The 14501-nt window shown below is 52.1% G+C and overlaps 1 protein-coding gene across 1 annotated transcript in view; it reads left to right on the forward strand.

Moving 5' to 3' along the window:
* The window catches only part of EXOC2 (exocyst complex component 2), a gene marked incomplete in the record, with an annotated part of 247499 nt that extends 233525 nt beyond the window's left edge, over window positions 1–13974 (forward strand). Inside the window, 1 exon segment of the mRNA XM_070074885.1 lies at window positions 12970–13974.
* Window positions 13975–14501: the final 527 nt, after the last annotated feature.

Below are 14501 nucleotides of genomic sequence, written 5' to 3' on the forward strand. Positions count from 1 at the left end.
GATTTTTGAAACTTCTGTCAATTATTTTAAAATTGTAAGTTGTGTTTTAATTTTTTTAAAAAGATATTTATTTGAAAGAGCTATAGAAAGAGAGACAGAGACAGATATGTTCCATCCACTGGTTCACTCCTCAAATGGCCGCAACAGCCAGGGCTGGGCCAGGCCAAAGCCGGGAGGGAGGAGCTACTTCTGGGTCTCCCACGTAGGTGCAATCCGTTAGGCCATCTGCTGCTGCTTTTCTCGGGCCACTCATTAGTAGGGAGCTGGATTGGATTAGAGCGGCTGGGACTTGAACTGACATCCATATGGGATGCTGGCATCATAGGCTGCTAAGCCACAACACCAGCCCCCAGATTTTTTAAAGGTGATACAGAACAGAAAACTTTCAAATCAGTGTATGTTGAGGGGGAATCAAAAACTAAACCGGGGCTGGTGCTGTGGCATAGCAGGTAAAGCTGCCGCCTGCAGTGCGACGTCTCATATGGGTGCTGGTTCTAATCCCAGCTGCTCCACTTCCAATCCAGCTCTCTGCTGTGGCCTGGGAAAGCAGTAGAAGATGGCCCAAGTCCTTGGGCCCCTGCACCCGCGTGGGAAACCTGGAAGAAGCTCCTGGATCCTGGCTTTGGATCGGCGCAGCTCCGGCCGTTGCGGCCAATTGGGGAGTGAACCAGTGGATGGAAGACACCCCCACCCCGCCTCTCCCTCTCTAACTCTGCCTTTCAAATAAATAAATAAATCTTTAAAATAAACAACAACAACAACAAAAAAAAACACTAAACCTACAGGGGCCAGCATTGTGGCACCGCCAATGAAGTCACCACCTGGGACCCCAGCATCCCACATGAGCGCTGGTTCCAGTCCCAGCTGCTCCACTTCCAATCCAGCTCCTTGCTAGTGTGCCTGGGAAAGCAGCAGAGGATGGCCCAAGTGCTTGGGCTCCTGTACCCACAAGGGAGACCCGGACAAAATTCCAGGCTCCTGGCTTTGGCCTACCCAGCCCCAGCCACTGTGGCCATTTGGGAAGTGAACCAACAGATGGGAGATCCCTCTCCCTTGTTCTCACTCTGTCGCTCTGTGAATGAATAAAAACTAAACCACCAGAGTAACTATGAGGGGAAGTGTTAGTGAGGCACACACAAGAGTGAGTAAATGGAAAATGCAAACTAAGGGTAAAATATCTTTACATCAACACAGTAATATCAGTGAGCTAATGTTTTTGGATAAAACGGATCCTCAGATTAGACAGTCCCCACAAAATAACTGTGTATTTTCAAATACGCCATTTCTTAGTCCTAACGTATAAGAACTCAAAGACTGAAAGCAAAAGAACCCCAGCACCCAAAGCCAGGACAGCAGAAGCAGTCACGTGGAGGACACGGCAGTGCCGTTACGTCACACAGCCACGTGGGTGTCAGGAGCCGGCACCGTGGTGCAGCCGAGGAAGCTGCCACCTGCGAAGCCAGCGTCCCCTGTGAGCACAGACTCAAGGCCCAGCTGCTCTGCTTCCCGTCCGGCTCCCTCTCACGCACCTGGGAAAGCAGCGGCAGGCGGCCCAAGTACGGGGCCCCACCCTCTCACGCACCTGGGAAAGCAGCGGCAGGCGGCCCAAGTACGGGGCCCCACCGCCCATGGGGGAGACCTGGTTTTGGTTTTGGTCTGGCCCAGCCCTGGCTATTGAAGCCATTTGGGAAGTGAAGCAGAGGATGGAAGATCTCTCTCCCTCTCCCCCCATCTCTCTGGCATCCTTTCAAATAAATAATTTTTAAAAATGTATTTCAATATAAAGGCTACAATATAATAATAAAGTAATTTTCTGTGAAGACGAAATGTTTCTAAACTTAGAAAAACTTAGTATAACCTGAGGAGAGAATCACTTCTCAGCCTTTTGGCTAAGATGAAGTGTAATAACCTGATGATAGATAACTTAAACACTGCTGGGACTTCCAATTTACAGCCATATTAGTAGATTCTCAACCCACTCTTCTCAGTATTGATGGATGAAGCAGGCAAAATGATTACCAAATTTAAAAAAGCACAGTTAGCAAGTTGAGTCTGGCAGAATTTACTACAACTTTTTATTAAACAGCCACACATGAACCACAAAACAAGTCTCAAAAAATAACAAAGAATCATCATCAGGTTCTCAGACCACACTCAGATTATATGAGAAATCAGTCACAAAAGATAACATGAAATCCTGCACACATTTGGAAATTTTAGAATATACTTCTGAGTAACACATGGGTCAAAAAAGAAACCAGCACAACAAGTAGAAAAGTTGAGAGTTGAATAATAAAGAAAATGTTCACATCAAAATGTGGGTGTCTTTGAAGAAACGCCCCAAGAGGTGGGGGCTGGCGTGTGTTGCAGTGGGTTAAGCTGCCACTTGCAATATCCGCCTGTCATGTCGGAGCACAAGTTGGAGTTCAAGTGCCAGCTGCTCCACTCCCGCTGCAGCTCCCTGCCAACGCGCCTGGGAAACAGCGGATGAAGGTCCAAGTGCTTGGGCCCCTGCCACCACATAGGAGACCCGGATGGAGATCCAGGGTCCTGGCTTTGGCCTGGACCAGCCGCGGTCTTTGCAACCATTTGGGAAGTGAACCAGTGAATGAACAAGCTCTGTCTCTCTTGCTCTATCTCTGCTTTTCAGAATAAACAGATCCTTAGAAAGATGTACTTCAAGAAGGACGCGTGGCTCTCAGTTCTTATGTTAAAGAGGAAGAGAGCGGAACTGGTCACCAACTCAAAAAAAAAAAAAAAAAATGAGCCCAAAGAAAGTAGGAAGGAAATAATTAACAACAACAACAAACCAGAAATGATTAAAAAAAAAATAGACACAATAGGAATGACCAGATCTCCAGCCCAAATGGAAGCTGGCGGTTTGAGAAACTCTCAAAGGGAAACAAGGAACAAAAACCTTGGAAAGAGCAAAAAAAGACAGGGAGCCCGGGCGGGAGCCTGAAGATCAGTGCGCAGTGCAGGGAGGCAACAGGGCAGCCTCCCTGGCCCCGCCTCGCAGAGGGCTCTCTCTCGTGTCCCCAACCCGACAGGAAGCCAGCGACTCAGAGCACACAAGCCCTCCCCCTGCCCTGTCAGTCCCGCCAGCAGGCTCTTCACAGAGCTTCAAACAGACCGACCCTCCTCAAGAAGAGAAAAAAAAACAGCTAGCGAGGGGTTGGGGGGGAGGGGGAGGAGAGAGAGAGATCCTTTTGAGAATGAGCAAACTTAACATACAGGATTCTTTAAGGTTTATTATCCTATGACAGTACCAAGTCACAACATGACATCCATCGTAGATAAGCTGATGGGTGACACATTATCTGCAGTGACATTCTGAATGACAAACGGGCTTTGAAAATGGAGCGCAGCCTCTGGAGAATGCTGTGTGTTTAAGCAGAGGGCTGCTGCCCCGACCTGGCATTCCCAGCTGGGTTCACTGGCCACCCTGACTCTCGGATGCAGACGCCAGCAGCAGGAGCCGAGGGAAGAAGCCCAGGGTGACCTGCATCGGCTTTGCCCGTCAAGCTCGTCTGTCAGGAAAGGGGAGCACAGAACTGGGTCTCGAGCTCGCCCGTGCACAGGGGTCACCCCCTGGACTTGAGGTCAAGTCGTGGTTGAAGGGGAGAGCGACGCAGCAGGCCAGGAGTCCGAGCCTGCGCAGCACCGCTCTCTCCGACCGCCCGCTAGCCTGAGGACTTCCTTCCAGCAATTTCCCTGTTGAAAGTTGATGCGTTTCAGCGTTCATCCTCACTCCGCCTTTTTAGATCTATACCACCCACATTTTGGGGGGAAAGATTGAGTTATTTGAAAGAGTTACAGAGAAAGGAGAGACAGAGGGAGAGAGAGATCTTCCATCTGCTGGTTCACCCCCCAAAATGGTCCCAAGGGCCAGGGCTGGGCCAGGCTGAAGCCAGGAGCCAAGAGCTTTACCAGGTCTCTCACATGGGTGGCGGGGACCCAAACCCTCGGGCCATCTGCTGCTGCTTTTCCCAGGCCATCAGCAGGAAGCTGGATCGGAAGTGGAGCAGCCGGGACATCAACTGGTACCCGTATGGGATGCTGCTGTCACACGTGGAGGGTTCATCTGCCACACCACAGCACCGGTCCCTACCATCCACACTGTACACATCAGGAAACTGAAATACATGGCGGCCCAGCATTGTGGCATAGTGGGTAAAGCTACTGCCTGCAGTGCCAGCATCCTATATGGGCACCAGTTCAAGTCCTGGCTGCTGCACTTCTGATCCAGTTCTCTGCTATGGCCTGGGAAAGCAGTAAAAGATGTCCCAAGTACTTGGGCCCCTGCACCCATGTGGAGGACCTGGAGGGAGCTCCTGGCTCCTGGCTTCAGATCGGTGCTCTGGCCATTGCAGCCATCTGGGAAGTGAACCAGTGGATGGAAGACCTCCCCCCCCCTCTGCTTCTGCCTCTCTGTAACTCTGCCTTTCAAATAAATAAAATCTTGAAAGAAAGAAAGAAAGAAAGAAAGAAAGAAAGAAAGAAAGAAAGAAAGAAAGAAAGAAAGAAAGAAAGAAAGAAAGACATGGCGCTCAGGCAGCTTGTCCAAGGAAGGAAGGAAGGAAGAAAGAGAAAAAGAAAGAAAGAGAGAGAGAGAGAAAGAAAGAGAGAGAGAGAGAGACATGGCGCTCAGGCAGCTTGTCCAAGAAAGAAAGAGAGAGAGAGAGAGAGAGAGAGAGAGAGAGAGAAAGGAAGAAAGAAAGAAAGAAAGAAAGAAAGAAAGAAAGAAAGAAAGAGAAAGAGACATGGCGCTCAGGCAGCTTGTGAAAGAAAGAAAGAAAGAAAGAAAGAAAGAAAGAAAGAAAGAAAGAAAGAAAGAAAGAAAGAAAGAAAGAAAGAAAGAAAGAAAGGAAAAAGAAAGAAAGAAAGAAAGAAAGAAAGAAAGAAAGGAGAAAGAAAGAAAGGAGAAAAAGAAAGAAAGAAAGAAAGAAAGAAAGAAAGAAAGAAAGAAAGAAAGAAAGAAAGAAAGAAAGAAAGAGAGAGAGAGACATGGCGCTCAGGCAGCTTGTCCAAGAAAGAAAGAAAGAGAGAGAGAGAGAGAGAGAGAGAAAGAAACAGACATGGCGCTCAGGCAGCTTGTCCAAGGCCACGTAACTGAGGAGGGACACGGCTGGGATTGAGCAGTCTTCTGGCTGTGCCTGTTCACTTGACCACCATCTGCACCGCCTTGAGCTGCCCCAGCCAGGCAGTTGTAAAACCCTGCCCACGTGGCCAAGCCACAGCACAAAGCACCCACCTGCGTCTAATGGACCCCCGTCCGAACCGAAGCGTTCCCCACCTAGACAAGGATTCCCAGGTTCAGGCAGCCACGGCGTCGAGTCGCCCCCCTGTGTTCTCAAGGTGTGCTGGGGAGCAGTGGAGAGGCTGAGACCTGTGGCCCCAGGTGCCCGTGCCAAGAACAGTACAGGCTCCGAGGACCAGAAAACTCTGCTCTTGGCCTTTCTGATTGCTCGCGTTTGGCCAGCCTGCTATCACACAAGGGCGTGGAAGCAACTGAACCAGAGAAAGCCAGCGGGCCAGAGTGTCGGATGAGTTAGTGTGTCCCTCAGCTCTTTCTGCTTGGCCTGGAAGAAGCTGGACGCACCACCTGAGACAAGGAGCCAGCCTGTGCTACGTGTGAACCAGGGCCCTGAGGACGCTCGCATGGTCCAGGAGGAGGCTGGGGTAGGCCCCTGTAGGTGGAGGACACGAGACAGCCCTGAGGGGGCTGAGCCGGGGGGCTGCAGGGCAAAGGTGGGAAGGAAAGGGCCGCATCACTGCCGACGTTTGCAAACCGCGTTCAAATTTAGAACTCAGCACATCAGTGTCCTGGAGGGGTTTTCTGGGGGGCGTCCTACAAACTTCCCACCCGATGCCGCTTATAGACTCCCTAGCGCTAGTGGGAGACATGCTTGCATTTAATGAGGCACCAAATGTGAGCTCTGTTTGTTATTACATAACAGGCTGACTTTTTCAGCTGCGCGAATAACAAAGTAGAGATAGCATCACTTGCTAATATCTCGCCGACAGCTCTCGCCCCACGTGTCTGTACAGGTGAACCTATATTTACTCCTTGTCCCAGATCACGACGGCACCATTCAGAGGCGTCGCTTGTCCCAGAATTCTCACATGCAAGATCTTGGATCCCCTGTGCAGTGGAGCAGAGGGAGTATTTTTCTATCAAGGAGAAAAGTAAGGCGAGGAGAAATTCAGCGCCTTCACTGTGGCCCTAACTAGTTTGTGCAAGGTATGAAAGGAAACCCAAGGCCCATGAGGCTTAGTGCCCAGTGGGGCCTCTGGCCCTATGGAGGATGCCATCAGCGGGAAACCTCGGGACTGGACAAAGCTGCTTCCGCCCTCCCCACCCTGCATGGCCAGCTTCTTGCTCCGCAGCACTGGGCAAATGCCCCTGGCCTACAGACTACCAAGTCAGGGCCATCCCCTAGGGAGGGGTGGGAACTTCCGGCCCGTGACATCATTTGGTCTGGCCCTGCCAAGGCAAGCACAGTTGGGACTCGAAATTCAATAAATCTACAGCAGGCTCATTTTTTAAGTGGATCATTTTGTATGGCCCCGGGGAACGATGTTATCAATATGCAAATGGGCCTTGGCAGGAAATCGGGTTCCCCAGCCCTGCTCTAGCAAGAGGGAGGGGCTTATTTAGAGACCTGTTTGAAACCCATATCAGAACTTAGACACCCAAATGAATTCTGCCCTCAAGGCAATTTATTTCAATATCACATACTAGTTGGTAAGCCAACTCTACACGGACACACTGGGGATAGCCAGGGGAAGCTGAATCTGGTCTGATCTGGGTGATATTAGAGGTTCATTTGGGTAGATATTGGGCCCACAGGAGAAAATAACCCTGTAGGCCTGAAACACCGTGGTTTGGGGCTCCGCGGGCCCACCAGTGTGCGGTGTTAAGTCTGCGTATAGACGCACACTCCTGGGCAGACGACACTCGGCTGCCTGAACGTCAGAATCTTGTGTTTGGGGTTTTTGATTTTTTTTTTTAATTGTCGGAATCCATCTGTGAACCACAAAGAGCATGAGTCACACTACTTTAGAGTTTTGCCTCTTTGGATTCCAAAACAAAATACAAAGGAAGCTGGCGGGAGCCGGCTGCAGGTGCCAGGGCTGGTTCCGAGCAACTCAGGGGCACTGGGAGGGCTTCCCTCCTTGTTTGACGGGAGCCTCACACCGCGGCTCTGAAAGACGTCTGGACTCCTGCTTGGATTCTGTCCATGCCAGGGGCTGCAGCTGTTTGACTTAAATCAGTTCTGGCTTAGGCCAAGGCTGCAACCCAACCGACTCCAAGCAGGCTGTGGCTGTCGACCTCAGAGAGCGCTGGTGACTCTCTCCCAGCCACCCCAGTTTTCCCGAGAAGGGGGCACCTCTCTGAAGAGGAGCAGGGTCTCGGTCAGGTCTCGAGAGACAAAGGCTAACCTCACTGAGCATGCTTGGCCGTGAGCAGGATGGCAAGAGGGTGATGCCGGGAGGAAGCTGGAGGAGGAGTTCTGCCAAGGAGCACCAACAAAGCCTGCACCCATTGGGAAATCACCTGAACACAGCCTCTCTCAGGCCAATGACCAGAAGCATGAGGGAGCAACTGCCCTTCTCCCTCATCCATCTCTGGGATTGTTTTTTTTTAAGATTCATTATCTATTTGAAAGTCAGAGTTACAAAGAGAGAGAGAGAGAGAGAGCGCTTCCATCTGCTCAAGTGGCCATAATGGCCAGGGCTTGCCCAGGCTGAGGCTGGGAGCCAGGAGCTCCATCCAGGTCTCCCATGTGGGTGGCAGGGGCGCAGGCACTTGGGCCTTCTGCTGCTGCTTTCCCAAGCGCATCAGCAGGGCGCTGGCTTGGAAGCAGAGCAGCCGGGACTTGAACCAGCGCTCATATGGGATGCCAGTGTTGCAAGTGACAGCTTAACCTGCTGGGAGCCGTAACGCAGGCTTCAGGATTTTTTTTTAAGCAGGAAGAAATACTGCTAATAGAAGATACTGGTCTTCCTTTTTCCCCTTTTGCTGAAGGTTTCAAAGCAGTGTGTGCCCATTGCAGCTCAGTCCCAGGAGCAGGAGGGGAGCCTCCTGAGCCTGTAGACAGCACGGAGTCGCTCCCCGCTGTGTAGATTCCGGGCTGGAAATGACCAGTAGAAGCCGGGTGGCCGACGCTTGTATGCAGTGCTCTCTGCAGTTAAATCCTCAGGGCCGGAAGGGCCAGCCCCAGGTACACATCAACCTCAGTGGACTTGTGGACTTCCAGTCCCCCGCATGGAGGCCTGGCCTCAGCTTCCCTCTGCTCTGTGCACCCAAGAGCCCGCATGTCCTGACGGGGGGAGTTGGGAGGGGTGCCCTCTGGCACCCAAAGGTAGTGAGTCTGCAGCTACTCTTAGGAGCCCCAGTGTCTCCCAGCCCACCGACAGCTCCTGTGAGAGGGCGGTCTTCGCAGCGGCCACGCTGAGAACTTTCAGACAGCAGGAAGCTCCCATGGCCACTGCACGGAGGCCAGACCAGAGCAACACCGGCTCCACTTCATTTCAGGAAACCTCAGTGCTGTTTCGTTGGTAAGAAAATCCCATCGATGGTTTCATTCAGAAGAAAATGGCGTTTCCTTATAAAAAAAAAAAAGAGAGAGAGAGAGAGAGAGAATACCTTTGATAGCTCGCCTCGCAGATGAAACTCGAATAACTGTGGATATTGGAAACACATCTTGATCATCATTTAGAGTACACACACTAGCAGTGCAGCACCGAGAAAGCCGTTAGGCACGGACTCTTCTAAAGCGAGCTGAGGGTTTGCGATGCTCTCTGAACACATGCCATCGAGCGAGGACTGAAATAGCAAGTCCAGAACTGGGACCGCCTGTTTCTGGTTTGAAACAGAATTTGCTTTTGCCTCCGGACGGCTATGCCTTGGATGACCTGGGCATAAGGGTCTCTGCCTCTCTCCTGCACCTGCGAGGCCCTTGGCTGAAAAGACGCTGTACAGAACAGGTCATTTGATTCCTGCATGCTTAGCTGCGCGCTCCATCGCACAAGCCGGGCGTTAAGAGACTGAGTAGAAGCCTGGCCTTGGAAGCCAAGGGCTGGGCTGCCCTCCAGTCTCTGTGTGGAGCAGAGTGGGTCGTGGCTGAGCCTCCTCTCAGCTCTAGAACCAACCTGCGGTGAGTCATGCTAAGATTCTGGACACCCCTTAGTCATTCTGGGAAAAGCACCCAGTGCCCCCACAACCATTATCTCTCTCTCCATCAGGTGGCAGGTCCCTTCCCACAGTCACCCACAATCCAGCAGGTCTGCTGTTACTTTCACCCTTCTGGTGGGGGTGAGTGAGCAGAGGTACCTGGCGGGCGCTCCCCGCGCTGCCCCTCCCAGGGCCTCCACGGCTTCTCCCAGGGCTGCAGCAGGAATGTCACAAGGTGACAGCTTGCCCTGGCGCCCTGGGTGTCAGATGAGCTCCTGGTGGCGGCGGCTGCAGCAACACTCAACAGCCTGCAAATGGCCCAATGATTGCGTTGGTTAAGATTTCATTCAGATCTGAATAAAAATCTGTGTTTTGGCAGTCTATCTTGGCTTTTTACCATTTGTGCCATTTTTTGTGTAAAATATTAACACTGGGTAAGAGGTCCATGGACCTTATATTATCTTTGCGACTCTTCTGTAAGTCTGGACTCTTCAGGATAAATAGCTGGGAAAATTTGAAGGCCATGTTTTAAACCCATTAGAAGTTCAGGTGGGGTTGGCATTATGGCATAGCAGTGGGTAAAGCCTCTGCCTTCGACCATGTGGGAGCTGGTTCAAGCCCCAGCTGTTCCACTTCTGACCCAGCTCCCTGCTAATGTACCTGGGAAAGCAGCAGAAGACAGCCCAAGTGTTTGGGCCCCTGCTCCTGATGCCTGGCTTCAGACTGGCTGTTGCAGCCATCTGGGGAGTGAACCAACAGATGGAAGATCTTGCTCTCTGTCGTGCCCTCTCTCTGTAATTCTTTCAAATAAATAAATTAAAAAAGGTAGTTCAAGCACTGCTATGCGACTCTTCGCTTTGCCACCTAGAGTGTTAAGACAGCGTGGGTCTGATGCCTTCGGCAGCCATGGCCAAACAACCCACACGGAATGTGTGCTCGAGCTGTGTCCAGCGGCTCTGGAGACTTTGCTAAACAGGACGGGCCCTTATTCAAGCCCACTGCTGTCGACTCTGCAACCAAGCCAACCAGAGCCCTCACTCACCTTCTTGACCCTGGCTTGAAGCTGTCCAGCTGGGGCTGGGGTCCAGGCGCCTCCCCAGGGACCTGCTCTGTGACAGGCCTCCTTACACACAGCTTGTGCCCGGTCTCACTCGAGCGACAGCTCCGAGACCTCTGAGGAGGGGGACCCAGCTGCGTTGCTGTCTTCATCCGCTGCTGCCGCAGCTGTTTCTCAGCCTGCTCGCCGAGGAGGTGCACCCACTCAGAAACTGCAGCCTGCTCCAGCCGGCCTCTCACTGCTGGGCACGGGGAGTGCTCATTCTGCTTCTCCCCACCGTCCCTGACCGCAGGCACTCCCTGCGACTCAGAGAACCGTGTGTCCCTCGGTGAGCTCGGTGTCTTCAAGAAGGAGCAAAGGCAACGGAGAGCAACCGACCCCTTCCCCTCTCTGCAAGGGCTTCCCAGGTCTCCACCAACCCGAAGGCATCACTTTGAGTGTCAAAGCCAAGGTCTTCGACCTCGTGGTCATTTCTCTCGTGTCTTCATTTTTTTGCCATCAATGCCAGCATCCTTCTAAGTCTTCTCACTTCCATCTGGAAATGTATTTAATTCTTCTACTGCCTTTGTTCCTCTCACCCCCTCACCACCATCCTGCCTACCATTTACTTATTTATTTTATTTGAAAGGCAGAATGACGAGAGGGAGAGCCAGGGAAAGATAGATCTTCTGTCGGCTGGTTTGCTCCCCAAATGGCTGCAGTGGCTGGGGCTGGTCAAAGCCCAAGCAGAGAGCCAGGAACTCCACTAGGCTTCCCACGTGGGTAGCAAGGGCCCAAGTAGGTGGCCATCATCTGTTGTCTTCCCAGGCACATTAACAAGGAGATGGGTCGGAAGTGGAGCAGCTGCGACTCAAACAGGCACTTGGATCTGGGACGCAGGTGTCTCCAGCGATGGCGTAAGCCTCTGTGCCCAATGCTAGCCCCCCGCTTGCCTTTTCTACACAGGGTTTCTTGGGTTCAACGCATGCACCACCGTGTCTTTATCCTGACCCGAGAGGAACTGCATTCTCAAGAAAGCTACCACCATGCACAGTGTGGTGCCCTGACACAATCAAGGCTGGCTGTGTCTCTCAGAGCAGCCCAGCTGGGGACCCTCGTCAGGCGGCCCTGCTGGGAAGCCTCTCCCAGGTGGTGACTCCTCCCCCAGAGGCTGTGCAAGGTCTGCTCTTCAGAGTGCGTTGCATTTGGTCCTCGGCTGGAGATCAGGGAGTTGAGAGGCTTGCTCAGGATGGTGTCTCTGGGCCAGACCGGGACACAGTGCCCTCCTCCCCTCCCCTCCGCCGTCAGCTGGGGCTCTGCCCCACATGCCCCCTCACCCTCCCCGTGCACCAAAGGCTGGCGGATGGACTTGCACCACATGCCCTGGAGACAGAAGCAAGCACACTTGCTGAATGCGTACCATGCATGCCATGCACTGCATGTGCTCTGGGCCCGACCGGCTTGGGCAGTTTGTAAAAACACAAACTCTCAGCCGGTGCCGCGGCTCACTAGGCTAATCCTCCACCTGCGGCGCCGGCACCCCGGGTTCTAGTCCCGGTTGGGGCACCGGTTCTGTCCCGGTTTCTCCTCTTCCAGGCCAGCTCTCTGCTGTGGCCCAGGAGGGCAGTGGAGGATGGCCCAAGTGCTTGGGCCCTGCACCTGCATGGGAGACCAGGAGGAAGCACCTGGCTTCTGGCTTCGGATCTGCGCAGAGCGCTGGCCATGGCCGGCCATGACGGCTTTGATTTTTTTAATTCATTCTCATTGTTTTCCTTTTTTTTAAAGATGTATTTATTTATTGAAAAGGCAGTTACACAGAAAAAGTAAGACACAGAGAGAGAGACAGAAAGAAACAGAGACAGAGAGAGAAAGACAGAGAGAGCAAAAGATTTTCCATCTGCTGGTTCATTCCCAAACCAACGGAAGGAAGACCTTTCTCTCTGTCTCTCTGTCTCACTAACTCTGCCTGTCAAAAAACAAACAAACAAAACCAGAAACTCTCTTCTCTCTCCTGGGCAAAATGCCAAGCTCCATGCCTTTGCCTGAAAGGACCCTGGGCAGGCAGATTGCCACTGGTTATGGTCACCTCCTCTACCCCGCTTCCTGCTGAGTGTCCTTGAACAGCCACCAAAGAGGACCTAAAAGCCGTGGGTCTCCTCAACACCAAGTCGCCTCCCCTCTTTTGGAGTCCTCTGACCCTCAACCCTGCTGTGGGAGCCACGCATTTTCCATGTGTTCCTCTGGGCTTGTCTACCCCACTCCCTGCCTTGGTAAGCCAGCCCTGCTCCTGTGCACTCTGGCCCTGGACAAGTGTGCAATGGGAAGTCCTCGCAGGACACAGGAGAAATAGAATGAGGGAGGGTGGCAGGAGTGGCCATGCCCTTGATGATCGAAGACCCCCCTCAGAGTGCCTCTGTGTACAGGGGTCTCCTGGGGGCCCCCTTTCGCATCTGCGGGTGGTAGGGGTTCTGCTGTCTCGAGCCCGCCTGCACCCTCTGTGTTTCCAGATACCCTTCCCCATCTCTGTAAGCAGCCCCTTTATCAAACCGTTGCTGAGTTCTCCGAGTTCACGGACAGCATCTGGTTCCTGCGGGGGTACTGTCTGGTCCTCCCTGGGTCCTGTAGTCCCTGAGCTGGACGCTCGGGTCTCTAACCATCCTGTGCCTGCACTTCCTGCTTTGCACCCACGGATGGCCAAGTATGCGCTCAGTCTCCAACTTGTGTCTTCTCACACAATCTTGTCTTCTCATAGGTCCTCAAGCATGTTCCCCGCCAACCTCCACGCTCAGCTTTGGAGTGCAGGGCTGCAGCTCCAGCTACTGAGGGAGTCACCCTGCCCTCTTCTCAGCTGCATTTATTTCCAAAGGGACCGTTCACACCAGCATGCTTCCATCTTCTGCAACTGGCCGCGGAACTCCCTGCAGGCCGAATGCCACTGTCTGCACGTAAGGCAAGGATCCTCAGCGGGCTCACCAAAGCCAGGTCACACCGACATTTCCAGATCTACCGTAGGAGCCCTTCTGATGTTTGATCACACCGTCAATAATCCTTCACACAAGAAGTGTTGTTGAATATTGGAAAAAAATGGAGAAAAAAGATATGCCAAAAAGTAAAAAAAGCCATAGGCCTACTGCTTAGAGGTGACCACTGCTAATCTCTGCTGCACAGTTTTCCAGACACATCTCTTTTTTTAAGAACCAAAATGAAATTTAAAACGTTTTTATTTATTTGAAGGGTGAAAAGAGACAGAGAAAGAGAACTTGCATCCGCCGGCTCACTCCCCAGATGCCTGCGGTGGCCAGGACTCGGCCAGGCTGAGCCAGGAGCACAGGACTCAGTGTAGGTCTCCCACATGGCAGAGGCACTCAAGTGCTTCCGCCATCCCCTGCTGCCTCCAGAGTGTGCAACAGAAGGAAGCAGCTGGAGTGAGCAGCAGCGTGGGGACTTGAACCCAGGCACGTGGCTATGGGATGCAGCATCCCAAGGATGAAGCTTCACTAAACACCTGCTCCTTCCAGACACTTCTCTGCATACGTATTCAATGCACTATGTTAACTAATTACATATAGCATGTGATAACCTCCTGTACAACATGACTGTTGTCCTTTATCTAAAACAGAAAATGCTTAGGTCCATGCTAGTGGCTACTTTGGATTCCAACAGATGGACTTGTCTACATTTGGTCGTTGTCAATTTTTCCTTATTGAAGAACAACACTGTTACTAGTAAACTTCTTAATGCTTTGGTTTTTTATTCATTCTCATTGTTTTCCTTTTTTAAAATATGTATTTATTTATTGGAAAGGCAGTTACACAGAAAGAGTAAGACATAGAGAGAGAGAGAGAGAGAGAGAGAGAGAAACAGAAAGAAACAGAGACAGAGAGAGAAAGACAGAGACAGAGCAAAAGATTTTCCATCTGCTGGTTCATTCCCAAAATGGCTGCAACGGCCAGGGCTGGGCCAGGCTGAAGCCAGGAGCCTGGAACTCCATCTGTGACTCCCATGTGAGTGGCGGGGGGCCAAGCACTTGGGCCATTCTTTGCTGCTTTCCCAGGGTCATTAGCAGGGAGCTGGATTGGAAGTGGAGCAGCTAGGACTTGATCTGGTGTTCATACGGGATGCCAGTGATGCCGGCTTAACCCACAGTGCCACAACCCTCCCAGCTACTCTCATTGTTTTCTTAGAATAAATTGTTAGAAGGGGCCAGCGCTGTGGCGCAATGGGTTAAAGCCCTGGCCTGAGGCGCTGGCATCCCATATGGGTGCCGGTTCTAATCCCAGCTGC

The sequence above is a fragment of the Oryctolagus cuniculus genome, chromosome 5 (genome assembly GCF_964237555.1).
Source record: "Oryctolagus cuniculus chromosome 5, mOryCun1.1, whole genome shotgun sequence".
In the NCBI taxonomy this organism is placed as follows: domain Eukaryota; kingdom Metazoa; phylum Chordata; class Mammalia; order Lagomorpha; family Leporidae; genus Oryctolagus; species Oryctolagus cuniculus.